The sequence below is a fragment of the Capsicum annuum genome, chromosome 10 (genome assembly GCF_002878395.1).
Source record: "Capsicum annuum cultivar UCD-10X-F1 chromosome 10, UCD10Xv1.1, whole genome shotgun sequence".
NCBI classification, from domain to species: Eukaryota; Viridiplantae; Streptophyta; class Magnoliopsida; order Solanales; family Solanaceae; genus Capsicum; species Capsicum annuum.
This window is the reverse complement of record NC_061120.1, coordinates 158684163-158702644: the sequence shown is the minus strand read 5'-3', so window position 1 is coordinate 158702644 and position 18482 is coordinate 158684163. Positions and strand designations below refer to the sequence as shown.

General features: G+C 35.5%; 1 non-coding gene across 1 annotated transcript; it reads left to right on the top strand.

Annotated features, from left to right (window-relative positions):
• Positions 1-18037: 18037 nt before the first annotated feature.
• Positions 18038-18144, top strand: LOC124888310. Its single transcript, XR_007046439.1, has one exon. It is a non-coding gene; the product is annotated as a small nucleolar RNA R71 (small nucleolar RNA).
• Positions 18145-18482: the final 338 nt, after the last annotated feature.

Here is an 18482-nt window from a genome sequence, read left to right as displayed (position 1 = left end):
CCATTTGGTGTTCTGATGCATTCAAAGTGAGGCCTTGGGGCATTTATATACTCAAGAACTCAATGGGAAAAATAAAATTAATAAAGTAGATTCTCATAGCAGCTTAAAATTGACAGAATGAGTATGTAGATAAAAGGTAAGAGACACAAAGTTTGAGAACGAACAGAAAGTATTTTTGAAGGTGTCTCCTACGAAGGGTGTGATATAATACAACAAGAAGGGAAAGTTGAGCCCAAGGTCCATAGGACCTTTTTAGGTGTTAAGGGAAATTGGTTCAGTATCATATAGGCTTTCCTTACCCCCTTGTATACCCAAGGTTCATCCCGTATTCCATGTATCTATTCCATAGAAATATCATAAAGATGGTGACTACATTATTCATCGGGACTCAGAATTATTTGATAAAGAACTACTCTATGAAAATGAACTAATTGTTATTCTATCTAAATATTTAAGGAATTTGAGGACATGAGTTATTCCTTTTGTCGAGGTTCAGTGGAGGAACTATACCATTGAAGAAGCTACATGGGAGACAAAAGCGGATATATGTAAGCAGTATTCACACTTATTTATTTATTCGGGTACATCATATTCCAGTTATTATGTTTTGAGTCAGTTGTCATTCGGAGGAAAATGAGTGATAAATTGGTATTAAATGTAATAACCCAAAACATCATTACATTGAATTAGAAGTTAAAAGGTACACCTAAACTCCCCTTAGCTAAAATTTGAAACTTGGGTCAAATTCAATTGATCATAACTCTTTGTATATAATTAATTATAGGGCCTACTATATATCAAATTAAAGGGCTTCGAATTATCTTTCTAATAAAACTAATTTTTCCAAAATCTGACACCCGAGCAAGAAGTTATGGCTTTGCAAAGTGGAGTGGGTTGCCTAGCATAAGGTGTGCGACGCACACCCTAACTTATGCCATAAGGTGTGCGACGTACAACCTAATATGTGCGATAAAGTGTGCACCGCACAACCTATCTTATGTGATAAGGTGTGCGCCGATACATTATTACCCAAGTGACTTAAACACTTCATTTTAGGGCAAAATGGTCCTTTTCCCATCCTTATTCAGCCATAAACATGAAATTCAGTCCCCAATTCTCTAAAATAGATCCACGTTGTCTCAAATTCACTCAAGAACACTTCTTAAGGTTTCAAACTAAAAACCCAATTAACTCAAGATTCAACCGTGGGTTTTCAAAACTAATTGGAGATTTGGAATCCCCAAGCCATAGGCATCGAGAATCATTCATTATTTTCAAAAATAGAGGTACGTGGGGTTGTCCTAAATTTCATGGGCTTGATTTGAAAAGAATTTACACAAGACTTTAATCTTTATACATATATGTGTTATTACAAGTGGGGATTTCGTTGTTATACCAATAAAACATGTTATGTTGTGATTTTGAAAGAATAATAAAATTTCATGGGGTTGTTTCTTGAATATATTTGAATTGTTGAATTGTGTATATGCGATTTGAATTTTGAATGGATGTGATGTATATGAATTGTGATTCTTTAAATCCCCCATGATAATGTTCTATACCCATATGATACTTGTGTTAAACTATTGAGAGCATGAGTTTTTTTGCTGTTTCTATGATATTACTCATAAATGATAAAACTTCTTGAATTATTATATATGAGAACCATTGTACATATGTTTGATGTGTGTAGAAATCTTATGTATATGCATGTTGTGAATCATATACAAAATTGGAGAAGTGATGTGATATTGATGACTTGCACGTTGGGTTATGATGATATCCCATAGAGTATGATATATGTTTTGTCTGGAATCAAGCTTAAAGCTTAACTTTTTATGAGTTAGATGGTTACCCGAAGAAAGAACGAGTCAAATGACTCTATGCTGGAAACCATGAATTGCCGACACGGGGAACTTGTTACCATGCTATGTGATCTTGTGTACCTCGTATTGTATCATCCCTATTTGGAAGTAATGGTTAGGATCCGTGTTTTATGATCTTGTGCCCAACCCTGACACGTGGACTTGATTGGGATAGAGACACTCTATTGTGTGATCCTGCATATTTTCCCCCCCTCACTAATACTCTAATCTTGGCGGCAACCGAGATTTGGTAGTAGGTGAAGGATTGTAGGGTGTACCACCTAGCTCAGTAGTGTTGCATTTGTTGTTGAAAAATTCTTATACTATGCCCATGTGTTTTCTAACTATTTTTTGATAAAATGTTTTATAGCAGCTCTCATCTATGTCATATAAAAATTCTATTTTTGTTTTTGGATTACTTTGTGTACCAATACTTCTGTATTGAACCCCTCCCCTACTTCTCAGGTTCTGAGGCTCAGTCTAGGGGTCTAGATAAGCAGTAGATAATTCAAACAATAGATCCGATTGTGTAGTGGTGAGCCTTCTCCATTTTGGGAGGCTTGTCCTTTCAGATTATGTTATCTATTACAGTTTTGGTCTACTGGGGGCCTTGCCCCAGTTTTTAAATATTTGTTATTGATCATGTAGTAGAGATTTCGCAGACGGTTTTCCAGAGGTTGTTAGATTATTTTGGATTTTCATTTTCTATTATCAAATTTATATCAGATTTATGACCATTAGTCTATTTTGCTATATTTTCTGCATTTCCTTATTTGTGTATGAATGGTGTATTTGATTACAAGTTAGAAGGGTATTTGGGCTTTCTTATTTTAGGATGCTCGTTATGGCCAGGGCCTCGATTTGGGTCGTGATAAACTTGGTATCAGAGCACTGTTCATGGTCACAAGGTGTCTACGAAATTGCGTCGGGTAGAGTCTTGTTTATAGGTGTGTGGCGCGCCACACTTATAAGCAGGAGGCTACAAGACATTTAGGAATGTCTCTCTTTCTTCATGTTCTAGTTCATGCTATGGAGTCAGAATGTTCCTCTTTTATACTCTAATTCATGTTATGGTGTTGCTCATATAAAAGTAAAGTTATCCCAATTCTTTCATTACTCTGATGTGCTCAAATATGTCTCATTGTTGAGGTGATTCAAGTGCAGAAGTTTAGAGTCTAAATGGTATGGTCCTTTATGATTGAGCCATATAATTTTTTTTAAAAAAAATTATGCAAGGACTTAAGAAGAGTCCGTTAGTGCTTTAGGGTGTATTGACTCTTTTGTGAACTTTAAAATTGATGCAATCATGCTTTTCAGCCTATGGTATTAAGTATAGTCAGTCCTTTTAACAAATTTATCTTGCAGATGTCATGCTTCAGGGAGAATGATGTATAGCAGAATGTTGGAACTATATTTCTACCCGAATAATAGTGTAAGTTAAAGTGCCAGTGTCATGACCTATTGGTGTTCTGTGGGGGAAGTGTTTGACTTACATTTTTATTTATACAGAGTAAGATGTGTATTCTTAGATTCATTGATTATTGTGTGTCAAGTTTCTAACTCTTGTAATCTTGTTATCATCGTGATGTTGAAACTAAAGTCTAGTGAAGCCCCGTGGGGCTCTTTCAATTCACTAGCATAGTTGCCTTGTCATTCATCTTATTTTCTTGTTCAAAACAAAAAATTAAAGTCTAGTAAAGCCGTGTGAGATCTATTTCGATTTATTAGCAATTTGTGGTTCATCTTGTTGTTCTTGTGTTAGTTAGAACTTGGGGTTTAGAGGCATAATGGCAAGAAAAGTGGTAAGGGAGGCTTATTGAATATATGTATAGCCGAATCTTTTTGCATAAGATTGACTTTGGTAATGAATTGATATGTCCTTGTGATTTAGTTTTGTAGAAGGTAGAGAAGGAGTTATCAGTTAAGGTGGATTATTGTTTGCTTAAAGTATGAAAATGGATAGATTAGCCAGTAAGTTACAATTATAGACTCATGGTTGTTTTTAGAATTTTAAGGTAGTCTAAATGTACGCTTGGGTAAGTCAGTGTGATGTGAGAAAGTCATATAAGTAGATAAGATTGTATGGGGTTCTAATATGAGATTAAGGTTGACCATGTCTATTATGTGACTTTGCCCCCTTGACATTCTTTTCATTGGTAGTTGTACACTAGTACTATTTGTGAAAAGGTATGTAGTAGATTTTTGAGGTATTTAGGTATAATGTCCCAAATTTTATGGACTAGTATATTATGTTGCATTCTTCATTGGTCGTAGATGATTGATGCTAGACTATAGGCTTGAATTTAAATGTAGAATATGGATGTAAGAATAGTGGCTTAAGATTTGTGATGAATGTTTTGTGAGAAATATGTGTAAGGTTGGATTGTAAATCATGCTTAGCACTAGACATTAAGTTTGAACAGTTGATGTCCATGAAGGTGGATGTGATGATTTGTTGGTTAATGATACTAGTTGTATAAAAGTGATATAGTAGGCTTGAACGGTGTATGCAATGGATTAAGTTTATTTAATTCGTAATGAAGTATGATGTTGTATGTATGATGTACAAGTATGCCCAAGGTGATATGGAGTTGTGGCATTTTCTAAGGTTTTTACCTGTTGTGTGTGGCTAGTAGTACCATTGAGTTTTTAGTTGGCATATGGTGTTCTAAATAGCCAAGTTAAGGAGTTTTGATTGATAGAGTTGAGCCATTTGATATGATCTTAATTCTCATAGTAAAGAGATATAAGATTAGAGTCGCAATATTGGTAGGTTACATCAAAAGTAGTATGGTTCATCAAAGGCTTAGTGATATCCATGTTAAGTGTTAGAATCTAAGTTTTAGCTTTGAAGGTTGAACTGGTGGAAATAAGAGTAGAAGCACTAGAAGGTGTGCACTTCAACTATGTTGATACTCATGAAGATCCGAAGTTAGTAAGTGTTTAAGTATTATATGGTGACTATTTGTGGTTATAGAAAGATAGAGTGCATCTCAAAAGGTAATATAACTAGTGAGTTTTCCACCTACAAGTGTGGTCACTCGGGTTAAGTTCTATGATCTGCGTGTATGGTAATTTTCTAGACCCTAGAGTGTAGTGAGTATAGTTCAGTTAGAGTCTAGTAGAGGATCTCTCAGACGTAAGATGATGGCTTAAAGCTAAGGGAAAGATGATAGAACAAGTAACCAAGTCAGGCTCACATATTTTAGTAGTGATGTCAGTATGATATAGAACATCAGAAACTGAGGTTGAGACTCAACCCATTCTTATCACAGTATTTTTCAGTGAATCTAATACCTACTCATGCCTTACGTTTCAGTTCGAGGATCATAGTTTATGTTCATGTACATGATACAGAATCATGTGCTTTTCCAGTTCTAAAATGAGGAGTTCCAGTTTATTCAGTAGTCGGAATCACATTCCATATGTTATGAATTTCAAATTGAGGTTATGTAGCTCATGACTCATGTATCACGCTTTATAGTGTGCTCAGTTCCCATAATTTATTCTATACTCTTTATGATTGACGAGATTCAGCTTATAGTCATGTATGCCCCAATTCAGATCACTTTGATGAATCCCTGATGTTGATTTGTTATTCCTTCAACCTCAGTTCAGTATTAAGTCTCGTATAATATCCTTCCATGCTTCAAGGTCTTTGTTCTAACCTTTTAGTGACTCCTCCTTTTGTAATGGTTAGTTGAAATTTGTGTCTATGTTCTTGGGGTAGCGCGTAGGAGTTATATTGATAGTGGATTAGAGAATATGTGCAGTATGTCCTTATGGGTGTTTGCCTTGGAGCTCATATGTGGTTATAAATATTGGCTTGAATGGCATGTTGAGATTTAAATGAAGGAACGCAATAAGCGCTAATGAATCAATAGTAAGATATCAGAGTTAGTCATTGAAGTGGTAGGGCACATCATGCTTAGGATTTGATTAAAAAAAGAAATATAGAAGGTTAGATCACATGGTTTAGAATAATATCGTGGTGTAGCGTGTTGTGTTTTATGATTTAGAGTTAGGCTAGATCACGGTGAAAGGATTTAAACTAATTTAGATATTAGTAGAAAGATTTATCAATGCCCATATGAGAATTTTAAGCTGAACTGAAAGAGTATGGTATTTAAAGGGAATAATATAGTTAAGGGAGTATTTGAGAAGTGCGCTAAGCTTGAAAGTAAGAAGTTGGATTGCCTAAGGCCTAGTAATTCTATCCTAGTTTATAAGTTATATGTCTATATTTCCATGCTATAGAGTAGTGTCACTGTTGTGATTCCTTAGTTGGGTGTCTTGTGTAACTCATGCCCAAGATTCTTTTCTCCCGAATGCTACTAGAACTTCTTTAGAAAGAGTGTTGAAATGATACTCCAATTAAGTATAAGTTTCCAGTATAATTCAGCCAGTATAGCCAGCAGTTCTATTTAATAGTCAGGAAGACAAGTTCCTATGGTTTTCCACCTTTACACCCAGTCCTACCATCCGAAGTTCCATGTGTATGACCATCCCAAGAGATAATCTATTCCATCCATGTAAATTGCGAATTTAGTTCAGTCCAAACATCATGTTTCAGATTCAGCTATTTAGTCATAACTCAGCTCATAATAGTTCAGTGCATAGTCTCAAATCTCTCTAGGCATTTTTAGCTCAGAGAGTGTAATACCTTTGTACGATCTAAATCTTGTTTTCTTAAGATTCGTACTTACATAAGTTATCTCTTCTCAATTCGATACGTATGATTGGATCATAAATACCTCAAGGGAATCCTAAATTCTTAGCATGAATCAGCTCTTTAAAGCAAGTAAGGGCAAGTCAGCTCAGAATTCAGTTTCATAATGGAAATTTAAATATTTCAGATTAGTATATTCTTTCTTAGAAGACATCATGTCCACGTAATTCCATACCTTTAAGACTTTAACATTCCTACCCATCATTCGAGGACAATTGATCCCAAGGGGGAGATAATGTAACACCCCACATTTTGGGCTAGAATAAAAACCGTCGTTTCTAAGCATAGATGATCCAAAAGCCATAAATCCTATGCAAATTTGTCATATTAATCAATTATGTAGTGTGTGAACCTATTTAAGCATGAATTGAGATCATAAAGGTCCCCTAACTCAAGGACGAGTTGAAAGCTTTCCTATCATTCGAGTTTGAGTAAGCGTGGAAACTTGGGTCAACTTCAGTCGACGATAACTCTTTGTATATACTAAATTAACAGGCCTACTATATATTAGATTAAAGGTCTTCGAATTATCTTTCCAACGAAACCAATTTTGCCAAAATCCGACACCCAAGCAAGAAGTTATGGCTTTACAAAGTGGAGTATGTTGCCTAGCATAAGGTGTGCGACGCACAGCCTAATGTGTGCAATAAAGTGTGCACTGCACAACCTATATTATGCGATAAGGTGTGCGCCGCATACATTATGATCCAAGTGACTTAAACACTCTATTTTTGGGGCAAAACGGTCCTTTTCCCATCCTTATTCAGCCATAAACATGAAATTCAGTCCCCAATTCTCCAAAATACATCCACATTCTCTCAAATTCTCTCAAGAATACTTCTTAGGGTTTCAAACTAAAACACACAATTAACTCAAGATTCAACTATGGGTTTTCAAAACTAATTGGAGATTTGGAATCCCCAAGCCATAGGCGTCGAGAATCATCCCTTATTTTCCAAAATAGAGGTATGTAGGGTTGTCTTATATTTCATGGGCATGATTTGAAAAGAATTTTCACAAGACTTTAATCTTTATACATATATATGCGTCAATACAAGTGGGGATTTCGTTATTATACCAATAACACGTATTGTGTCATGATTTTGAAAGAATAATGAAACTTCATGGGGTTGTTTGCTTGAATATATTTCAATTGTTGAATTCTGGACATGTGATCTGAATTTGGAAAGGATGTGATGTATATTAATTATGATTCTTTAAATCCCCCATGATAATGTTCTATACCTATATAATACTTATGTTAAACTATCAAGAGTATGCATTTTTTTTGCTGTTTCTGTGATAGTACTCATAAATGATAAAACTACTTAAATTATTATATGTGAGAACTATTGTGCATGTGTTTGATGTATGTGGAAGTCTTAAGTATGCGCATGTTGTGAATGATATAAAATATTGGTGAAGTGATGTGATACTGATGACGTGCACGTTGCGGTATGACGATACCCCTCAGAGTATCATATATGTTTTGTCTAGAATCAAGCTTAAAGCTTAACTTTATGTGAGTTAGGTGGTTACTTGAAGAAAGCACGAGTCAAATAACTCTATGCTAGAAATTGTGAATTGCTGACACGGGGAACTTGGTACCATGCTATGTGATCATGTGTAACTCATATTATGTCATCCCTATTCGGGACTAATGGTTAGGAGCCCTGCTTTGTGATCTTGAGCCTAACCCTGACACGTGGACTTGATTGGGATGGAGACACCCTGTTGTGTGATGTTGTGTGTTCTTCTCCCCTCACTAATACTCCAATCTTGGAGGCAACCGAGATTTGACAGTTGGTGAAATATTGTAGGGTGTACCACCTAGCTCAGTAATGTTGCATTTATTTTTGAAAAATCCTTATACTATTCCCATATGTTTTTGAACTATTTTTTGATAAAGTGTTTTATAGCATCTCTCATCTATATTATATAAAAAATCTATTTTTGTTTTTAGATTACTCTGCGTACCAGTACATCTTTATTGACCCCCTCCCTACCTCTCAGGTTCTGAGGCTCAGTCTAGGGATTTAGATAAGCAGTAGATAATTCAGAAAACAGATTCAATTGTGCAGTGGTGAGCTTTCTCCATTCAAGGAGGCCTGTCCTTTTAGATTATGCTATCTATTACAGTTTTGGTCTATTGGGGGCCTTATCCCAGTTTTTTGATATTTATTATTGATCATGTAGTAGAGATTTCGCGGACGATTTTCTAGAGGTTGTTAGATTATTATGGATTGTCATTTTCTATTATCAAATTTATGTATCAGATTTAAGATCATGAGTCTATTTTGCTATATTTTCCGCATTTCTTTATTTGTGTATGAATGGTGTATTTGATTACAAGTTAGAAGGGTATCCATGCCTTCTCGGTTCGGGATGCTCGTCATGACTAGGGCCTCAGTTTGGGTCATGACAAACTTGGTATTAGAGCACGGTTCATGGTCCTAGGGTGTCTATGAAATTGTGTTGGGTAGAGTCTTATTTATAGGTGTGTGGCATGCCACACTTATAAGAAGGAGGCTACAAGGCATTTAGGAATGTCTCTCTTTCTTTATGTTCTAGTTCATGCTATGGAGTCGGAATGTTCCTCTTTCATACTCTAATTCGTGCTGTGGTGTCGCTCATATGAAAGTAAAGTTATCCTAATTCTTCCCTTACTCTGATGTGCTCCGATATGTCTCATTTTTGAGGTGATTCAAGTGTAGAAGTTTAGAGTCTAAATGGTATGGTCCTTTCTGATTGAGCCTTATAATTTTTTTAGAAAAAATTATGCAAGGACTTGAGATGAGTCCGTTAGTGCTTCAGGGTGTATTGACTCTTGTGTGAACTTTAAAATTGACGAAATCATGCTTTTCATCTTGTGTTATTAAGTGTAATCAGTCCTTTTACAAATTTATATTGTAGGTGTCATGCTTAAGGGGGAATGATGTATAGAAGAATGTTGGAACTATATTTTCACCCGAATAGTTGTATAAGTTAAAGTGATGGTGTCATGAACTATTGGTGGTCTGTTGGGGAAGTGTTTGATTCAGATTTTTATTTATATAGAGTAATATGTGTATTCTTAGATTCATTGATTATTGTGTGTCAAGTTTCTAACTCTTGTAATCTTGTTATCATTGTGTTGTGGAAACTAAAGTCTAGTGAAGCCGTGTGGGGCTCTTTTGATTCACTAGCATAGTTTTCTTGTCATTCAGCTCATTTTCTTGCTCAAAACACAAAATCAAAGTCTAGTGAAACCGTGTGAGGTTTATTTCAATTCACTAGCAACTTGTTGTTCATCTTGTTTTTCTTGTGTTGGTTGGAACTTGGGATTTAGAGATGTAATGGTAAGAAAAGTGGTAAGGGCATCTTATTGAATATATGTATAGCCTTATCTTTTTGCATAAGATTGACTTTGGTAATGAATTGATACGTCCTTGTGTGTTAGTTTAGTAGAAGGTAGAGAAGGAGTTATTAGTTAAGGTGGATTATTTTTTGCTTAAAGTATGAAAATGGCTAGATTAGCCAGTAAGTTATAATTATAGACTCATGGTTGTTTGTAGAATTTGAAGGTAGTCTATATATACGCTTGGGTAAGTCAGTGTGATGTGAGAAATTCGTATAAGTAGATAAGATTGTATGGGGTTATAATATGAGATTAAGGTTAACCATGTCTATTATGTGACTTTGCCCCCTTGACCTTCTTTTTGTTGGTAGTTGTACACTAGTACTATTTGTTAAAATGTATGTAGTAGATTTTTGAGGTATTTGGGTAGAATGTCCCAAATTTTATGGACTAGTATATTATGTTGCATTCTTCATTGGTGGTAGATGGTTGATGGTAGACTATAGGCTTGAATTTAAATGTAGAATGCGGATGCAATAATAATGGCTTAAGATTTATGATGAATGTTTTGTGAGTAATATGTGTAAGGTTGGATTGTAAATCATGCTTAGCACTAGACATTAAGTTTGAACAGTTGATGTCCATGAAGGTGGATGTGATGATTTCTTGATTAATGATACTAGTAATATAGAAGTGATCTAGTAAGCTTGAACGGTGTATGCAATGGCTTAAGTTTATTTGATTCGTAATGAAGTATGATGTTGTATGTATGATGTACAAGTATGCCCAAGGTAATATGGAGTTGCGGCATTTTCTAAGGCTTTTATATGTTGTGTGTGGCTAGTAGTACCATTGAGTTTCTAGTTTGTATATGGTGTTCTAAATAGCCAAGTTAAGGAGTTTTGATTGATAGGGTTGAGCCATTTGATATGATCGTAATTATCATAGTAGAGAGATATAAGAGTAGAGTCGCGATATTGGTAGGCTATGTCAGAAGTAGTATGGTTCATCAAAGCTTAGTGATATCCATATTAAGTGTTAGAGTCTAAGTTTTAGCTTTGAAGGTTAAACTGATGGAAATGAGAATAGAAGCACTAGAAGGTGTGCACTTTAACTATGGGGATACTCATGAAGATCTGAAGTTAGTAAGTGTTTAAGTATTATATGATGACTATTGGTGGTTATAGAAAGATAGAGTGCATCTCAGAAGGTAATTAACTAGTGGGTTTTCCACCTTCAGGTATGGTCACTCGGGTTAAGTTCTATGATCTGCGTGTATGGTAATTTTCTAGACCCTAGAGTGTAGTGAGTATAGTTCAGTGAGAGTCTAGTAGAGGATCTCTCAGACTTAAGATAATGGCTTAAAGCTAAGGGGGAGATGATAGAACAAGTAACCAAGTTAGGCTCTCAGATTCTAGTAGTGATGTCAGTATGATATAGAACATCAGAAACTGAGGGTGAGACTCAACCCATTCTTATCACAATATTTTTCAGTGATCCCTATACCTACTCATGCCTTATGTTTCAGTTCCATGATCATAGTTCATGTTCATGTATATGATAGAGAATCACATGCTTTTCCAGTTTTAAAATGAGGAGTTCCAGTTCATTCAGTAGTCGGAATCACATTCCATATGTTATGAAATTCAAATTGAGGTCATCTAGATCATGACTCATGTACTCACGCTTTATAGTATGCTCAATTCCCATTATTCATGCTATACTCTTTATGATTGACGAGATTCAGCTTATAGTCATGTATACCCCAATTCAGATCACTTTGATAAATCCCTGATGTTGATTTGCTATTCCTTCATCCTTAGTTAAGTGTCAAGTCTCCTATAATATCCTCCCATACTTCAAGGTCTTATGTTCTAACCTCTTAGTGACTTCTCCTTATGTGATGGTTAGTACAAATTTGTGTGTATGTTCTTGGGGTAGCGCGTGGGAGTTATATTGATAGTGGATTAGAGAATATGTGATGTATGTGCTTATGGGTGTTTTCCTTGGAGTTCATATGTGGTTATAAAGATAGGCTTGAATGACATGTTGAGATTTAAGTGAAGGAACGCAATATGCGCTAGTGAATCCAAAGCAAGAGATTAGAGTTAGTCATTCAAGTGGTAGGGCACATTATGCTTAGGATGTGATAAAAAAAGAAATATAGAAAGTTGGATCATATGATTTAGAGTAATATCTTGGTGTAGCGTGTTGTATATTGTGATTTAGAGTTAGGCTTGATCACGGTGAAAGAATTTACGCCACTTTAGATATTAGCAGAAAGATTTATTGATGTCCATATGAGAATTTTAAGCTAAATTGAATGAGTATGGTATTTAAAGGGAATAATATAGTTAAGGGAGTATTCGAGAAGTACGCTAAGCTTGAAAATAAGAAGTTGCATTGCCTAAGGCCGGGTAATTCTATCCTAGTTTATGAGTTATATGTCTATATTCCATACTATAGAGTAGTGTCACTATTGTGATTCCTTAGTTAGGTGTCTTGTGTAATTCATGCCCAATATTCTTTGCTCTCGAATGATACTAGCACTTTTTAGAAAGAGTATTGAAGAGATACTCCAATTAAGTATAAGTTTCCAGTATAATTCAGCCAGTATAGTCAACAGTTCTATTTAATAGTCAGGAAGACAAATTACTGTGGTTTTCCACCTTTACACCTAGTCCTGCTATCTGAATTCCCATGCGTATGATCATACCAAGAGATAATCTATTCCATCCATGTAAATTGCAAATTCAGTTTAGTTCGAACATCATATTTGAGATTCAGCTATTTAGTCATGACTCAGTTCATAAGAGTTCAGCGCATTGTCTCAAATATCTCTACGCATTTTAGCTCAGAGAGTGTAATACCTTTGTAAGATCTAGATCTTGTTGTCTCAAGATTCGTACTTACATAAATTATCACTTCTCAATTCAAAATGTATGATTGGATCATGAACAAGTCAAGGAAATCCTAAATTCTTAGCATGAATCAGCTCCTTAAAGCAAGTAAGGGCAAGCCATCTCAGAATTCAGTTTCTTGATGGAAATTTAAATGTTTCAGATTAGTATATTCTTTATTAGAAGACATATCATGTCCACATTATTCCATACCTTTAAGACTTCAACATTCCTACCCATCATTCGAGGACGAATGATCCCACGGGGAAGATAATGTAACATCCCACATTTTGGGCTAGAATAAAAACTGTCGCTTCTAAGTATAGATGATCTAAAAGCCATAAATCCTAAGAAAATTTGGAACGTTAATCAATTATGTAGTGTGTGAACCTATTTACGCATGAATTGAGATCATAGAGGTCCCCTAACTCAAGGACGAGTTGAAAGCTTTCCTATCATTCGAGTTTGAGTGAGCATCAAAACATGGGTCAACTTCAATCAACCATAAATCTTTTTATATAATTAATTAGAGGGCCTACTATAAATCAAATCAAAGTTCTTCCAATTATCTTTCCAACTATAACAATTTCACCAAAATCTGACATCTGAGCAAGCAGTTATGGCTTTACAAAGTGGAGTGTATCGCCTAGCATAAGGTGTGCAACACACACCCTAACTTATGACATAAGGTGTGCGACGCACACCCTAATCTGTGAAATAAAGTAAGCTCTGCACAACCTATCTTATGCAATAAGGTGTGTGCCGCATACATTAAGAACCAAGTGACTTAAACACTCCATTTTTGGGGTAAAATGGTCCTTTTCCCATCCTTATTCAGCCATAAACACGAAATTCAGTCCCCAATTCTGCAAAATACATCCACATTCTCTCAAATTCTCTTAAGAACACTTCTTAGGGTTTCAAACTAAAAACCCAATTAACTCAAGATTCAACTGTGGGTTTTCGAAACTAATGGGAGATTTGGAATCCTCAAGCCGTAGGCGTCGAGAACCATGCATTATTTTCCAAAATAGAGGTACGTAGGGTTGTCCTAAATTTCATGGGCATGATTTGAAAAGAATTTGCACAAGACTTTAATCTTTATACATATATATGTGTTATTACAAGTGGGGATTTCGTTGTTATACCAGTAACACATGTTGTGTCATGATTTTGAAAGAATGATGAAATTTCATGGGGTTGTTTGCTTGAATATATTTCAATTGTTGAATTGTGTACATGTGATCTAAATTTTGAACGGATGTGATGTATATGAATTGCAATTCTCTAAATCCCCCATGATAATGTTTTATACCCATATGATACTTGTGTTAAACTATCAAGAGCATGAGTTTTTCTGCTATTTCTATGACACTACTCATAAATGATAAAACTTCTTGAATTATTATATGTGAGAACCATTGTACATGTGTTTGATTTGTGTGGAAGTCTTATGTATGTGCATGTTGTGAGTGATATAAGAAGTTGGAGAAGTGATGTGATACTGATGACTTGCACGTCGGGATATGATGATACCCTACAGAGTATGATATATGTTTTGTCTGGAATCAAGCTTAAAGCTTAAATTTATGTGAGTTAGGTGGTTACCCGAAGAAAGCACGAGTCAAATAACTCTATGCTATAAACCGTGAATTGCCGACACGGGGAACTTGGTTCCATGTTATGTGATCGTGTGTACCTCGTATTGTGTCATCCCTATTTGGGACTAATGGTTAGGAGCCCTGCTTTGTGATCTTGGTTCCAACCCTGACACGTGGACTTGATTGGGATGGAGACACCCTGCTGTGTGATCTTATGTGTTCTTCTCCCCTCACTAATACTCCAATCTTGGCGTCAACCAGGATTTGGCAATTGGTGAAAGATTTTAGGGTGTACCACCAAGCTTAGTAGTGTTGCATTTGTTGTTGAAAAATCCTTATACTATGTCCATGTGTTTTTGAACTATTTTTCAATAAAGTGTTTTATAGAAACTCTCATCTATATGATATAAAACTTCTATTTTTGTTTTTGGATTACTCTGCGTACCAGTACATCTGTATTGACCCCCTCCCCTATTTCTCAAGTTCTGAGGCTCAGTCTAGGGGTTCAGATAAATAGTAGATAATTCAGGCAGCAGATTCGATTGTGCAGTGGTGAGCTTTCTCCATTCCAGGAGGCCTATCCTTTCAGATTATGTTATCTTTTACAGTTTTGGTCTACTGGGGGCCTTGTCCTAGTTTTTAGATATTTGTTATTGATCATGTAGTAGAGATTTAACAGAAAATTTTCCAGAGGTTGTTAGATGATTTTGGATTGTCATTTTCTATTATCGAATTTATATCAGATTTATGACCACGAGTCTATTTTTCTATATTTTCCGTATTCCCTTATTTGTGTATGAATGGTGTATTTGATTACAAGTTAGAAGGGTGTTCGGACCTTCTCAGTTGGGATGCTCATTACGGCCAGGCCTCAGTTCAATTCGTGACAGAAATTTTGTATTTATATAATTATTAATTGTGGTTTTTGACATAATGGTTGGATAAACAACACATATAGAAAGCCATTGCAACTTTCAGCACCTGAATTGGAGTTATAGAAATTAGATTATAGCATTTATCTTGGAGGAGTTGGTTTGCATTATCGAGATTCCTAGTATGTGTTGTAAAATGATAAAAATCAAGAAGGTGAACAAGGGATCGGAACACCCTTATTTCAGAGGCTAGAGGGTGTGGAACGCCCATGTGCTCAAAAATTCCAGATCTCGTTCATGTTTACTCCTTTCATTTGGGTTTGAGTTCCTCCCTTCGTAGGTGTTTTTCCATCATCATTAGACCTTGTTTTTCTCCTGAACATCACTCTTAACATCTAGCATGTCCGTATATAATTTCAAAAATCACTAATTATGCATAAAGCATAATAGAATTCAACGAGATAACTAGAATAACACATAGCTCAAGCTACTAACACTAGTTTTTCCACCTAAACTCTAAGTGTCCAAATTGATTCTAAACTTGTTTTGAACACACCTTAAAAATCATAAAAAGGTAATTTAATATGCTCAATTATATGAATATAAACCCAATATGAAACACAAGAAGTCCTCAAAACTAGGCTAAATAAGCATAGATTATGACACTTAGGTGTATAAATCCACCTAAGATCACCACCCCACACTTAAAGCCTTAAATCCACCTAAGATCACCACCCCAAACTTAAATCCTTGTTCATACTCAAAAAACTCTTTACATTAAGAGCCATATAAGGAAGAATCCAACCTTACTACTTCAAGCAATACACTCTAACCTTAAAGTCTTATTTAATTTTACAGAACAACCCTCGTTACTACTTCTCAACCATATTTCTACATTCTTTTCCTCTTACTCGGAGGCTATATTCTCACTCTTTTTTTTACCATTTGAGTATTTACTCTCAATGTATGCATCTTTTTCAAAACTAGCCTTTTTAGGCTCCTTCTTAAGTTTTCAATTTTGGAGTAAGTCGTGGTTTAGGCCACTTGAGATAGTCTGAAGTGGTTGGTGGTTTGCACTCCACTTCACACTTATCCACTTCCATAATTGTGATCATGCCAAAATTCTTATAGTGAAAAGGTGGATTGAGGGGTTTTTATACTTTGAATACCACCTCTTCAGCATCCAATCTCATTTTCAAAGTGCCCTCTCTAACATTAATGAGTTCTCCTCCCATCGCAAAGAATGGGTGTCCTAGTATGATATTCACCCTATTATATAAATCATAATCAAGTATAATAAGGTCAATAGGAATAATGAACTTACCAACCTTAATGAGCACGTCTTCTATGATTTCTTCTAGGTACACTCTGGTTCTACCCGTTATTTGGAGAACCATAGAATAAGGCCTTGGGTTCCCCGATTCAAGAGTATTAAAAACTGACAGGAACATCAAATTTATGCTCACACCAAGTCACTCAAAGGATGGACCAACTCATTATCACCAACTTCTATCGGAAGGGTAAAACTCTCTAGTTTTTTTAGCTTCTTTAGCATCTTCCTCATCACAACCGAACTATATTTCTTCATCAGTGCCATCGTCTCAATGTTATGAAACTTTGTCTTATTTGTCACAACATCCTTCAATTACTTAGCGTACTTAGGCATACCCTACAAAACATCTAACAATGGAAGATTAATATGAAGTTCTCTGAAGATGTCAAAGAACTTCTAAAAATATACATTGTTAGAGAATATTAATATGAAACTTTCTAAAGGTGTCAAAGAACTTCTAAGAACATCTATTCTCCTTAACCCATTTGAACTTTTGAGGGAGTGGTGGTGGTTCCCTCTCTAGTACACACTCAGTTGTCTTAATTTTTGAGTACTCAAACTTCCCCAAATTTTCAGCCTCTTTAGCTGCAACTTGTTTCTCCTTTACTTATTTTAGGACTAGCTCTGTTTATACTTCCTAAATCTTCTTGGTAGGTCTTTCAATGAGATCTTTACCACTTTTCAAGGTGATTGTCATAACATGCTTTATATTCTCTGTATCACTAGGTAAACCACCTTGGGGTCTGGTACTCTACGCGTGAGCTAACTGCCTTAACGGCATTTGCAAAATTTTCTAGGCAAGTTGCTTATTTTTATGTTTTGGAGCCATCTGTTCTTAATTTGCTAGGATCTTCCTCAATATCTCTTTCAATATAAATAGCCTGTATGTTCTACTGTTGCTGATATTGAGTCAAATTATTGCCTCATGAATAGTTGGTCTAACTCTACCACTTGTGGTTGTAGGCATTACCATAATTTTCCCTCTGTGCATTACCCATGAAGTTCACCGAATCTAGATCTTCTCTACATGAGTCTGCAAAGTGGCTAAAAATCCCACAAATCTCACACCTTGATGGGGTCTACTATACTACATTCATCTGGGTCTATGTTTGGTTCACATCCAACTTACTAAACTTCATCATCATTTGATTTTGCAAGGATGACAATTGAGTGGCCAAAGTTGTGCACTGTCCACCTCAATCATACCTACAGGCTTTTTTACCTCACTTCTAGAAATATCACCATAAAAATTAGGATCACTTTGTGTAATTAGATTTAAGAGAGTATAAAGGTCATCATAAGTTTTCTCAAAATCTTGACCTCTTGCAGCTGAATCTAACAAAATTTTTATGTTATGGTCAAGAGCTTCAATAAAAGTATGAGCTAATACCTCATTGGTCTGTTGGTGATGTGGATAGTCTCGGAGAAGAGATTTAAACCTCTTCCATGCATGACATAAGTTCTCACTTGTCTTTTGCTTAAAACTCAAAATCTCACTATACAACCTTAAAGTCTTGCCAGATGGAAAAAATCAGATGAAGAACTTCCTTGCTAGATCATCCCATGTAGTGATAGAGTTTAAAGGTTCCACATTTAACCATTTATTTGCTTTCCTTGAAAGTGAGAAGGGGAAAAGAGTAAGTCTCATATAGTCAGTGAAGACTCCAGTGGGGAGGAATGTATCAGTGATCTACAAGATTTTCCGTAGATGAAATTGTGGATACTTATGTGATAGGCCAGTGAATTACCACTGTTGAGCAATTGATTTTCTATTTTATCTGAAATCTACCTCTAAATTTTGGTCTTTGAATGGTGAGGTAACGTTGGTTGCGAGTGGGATTGCCT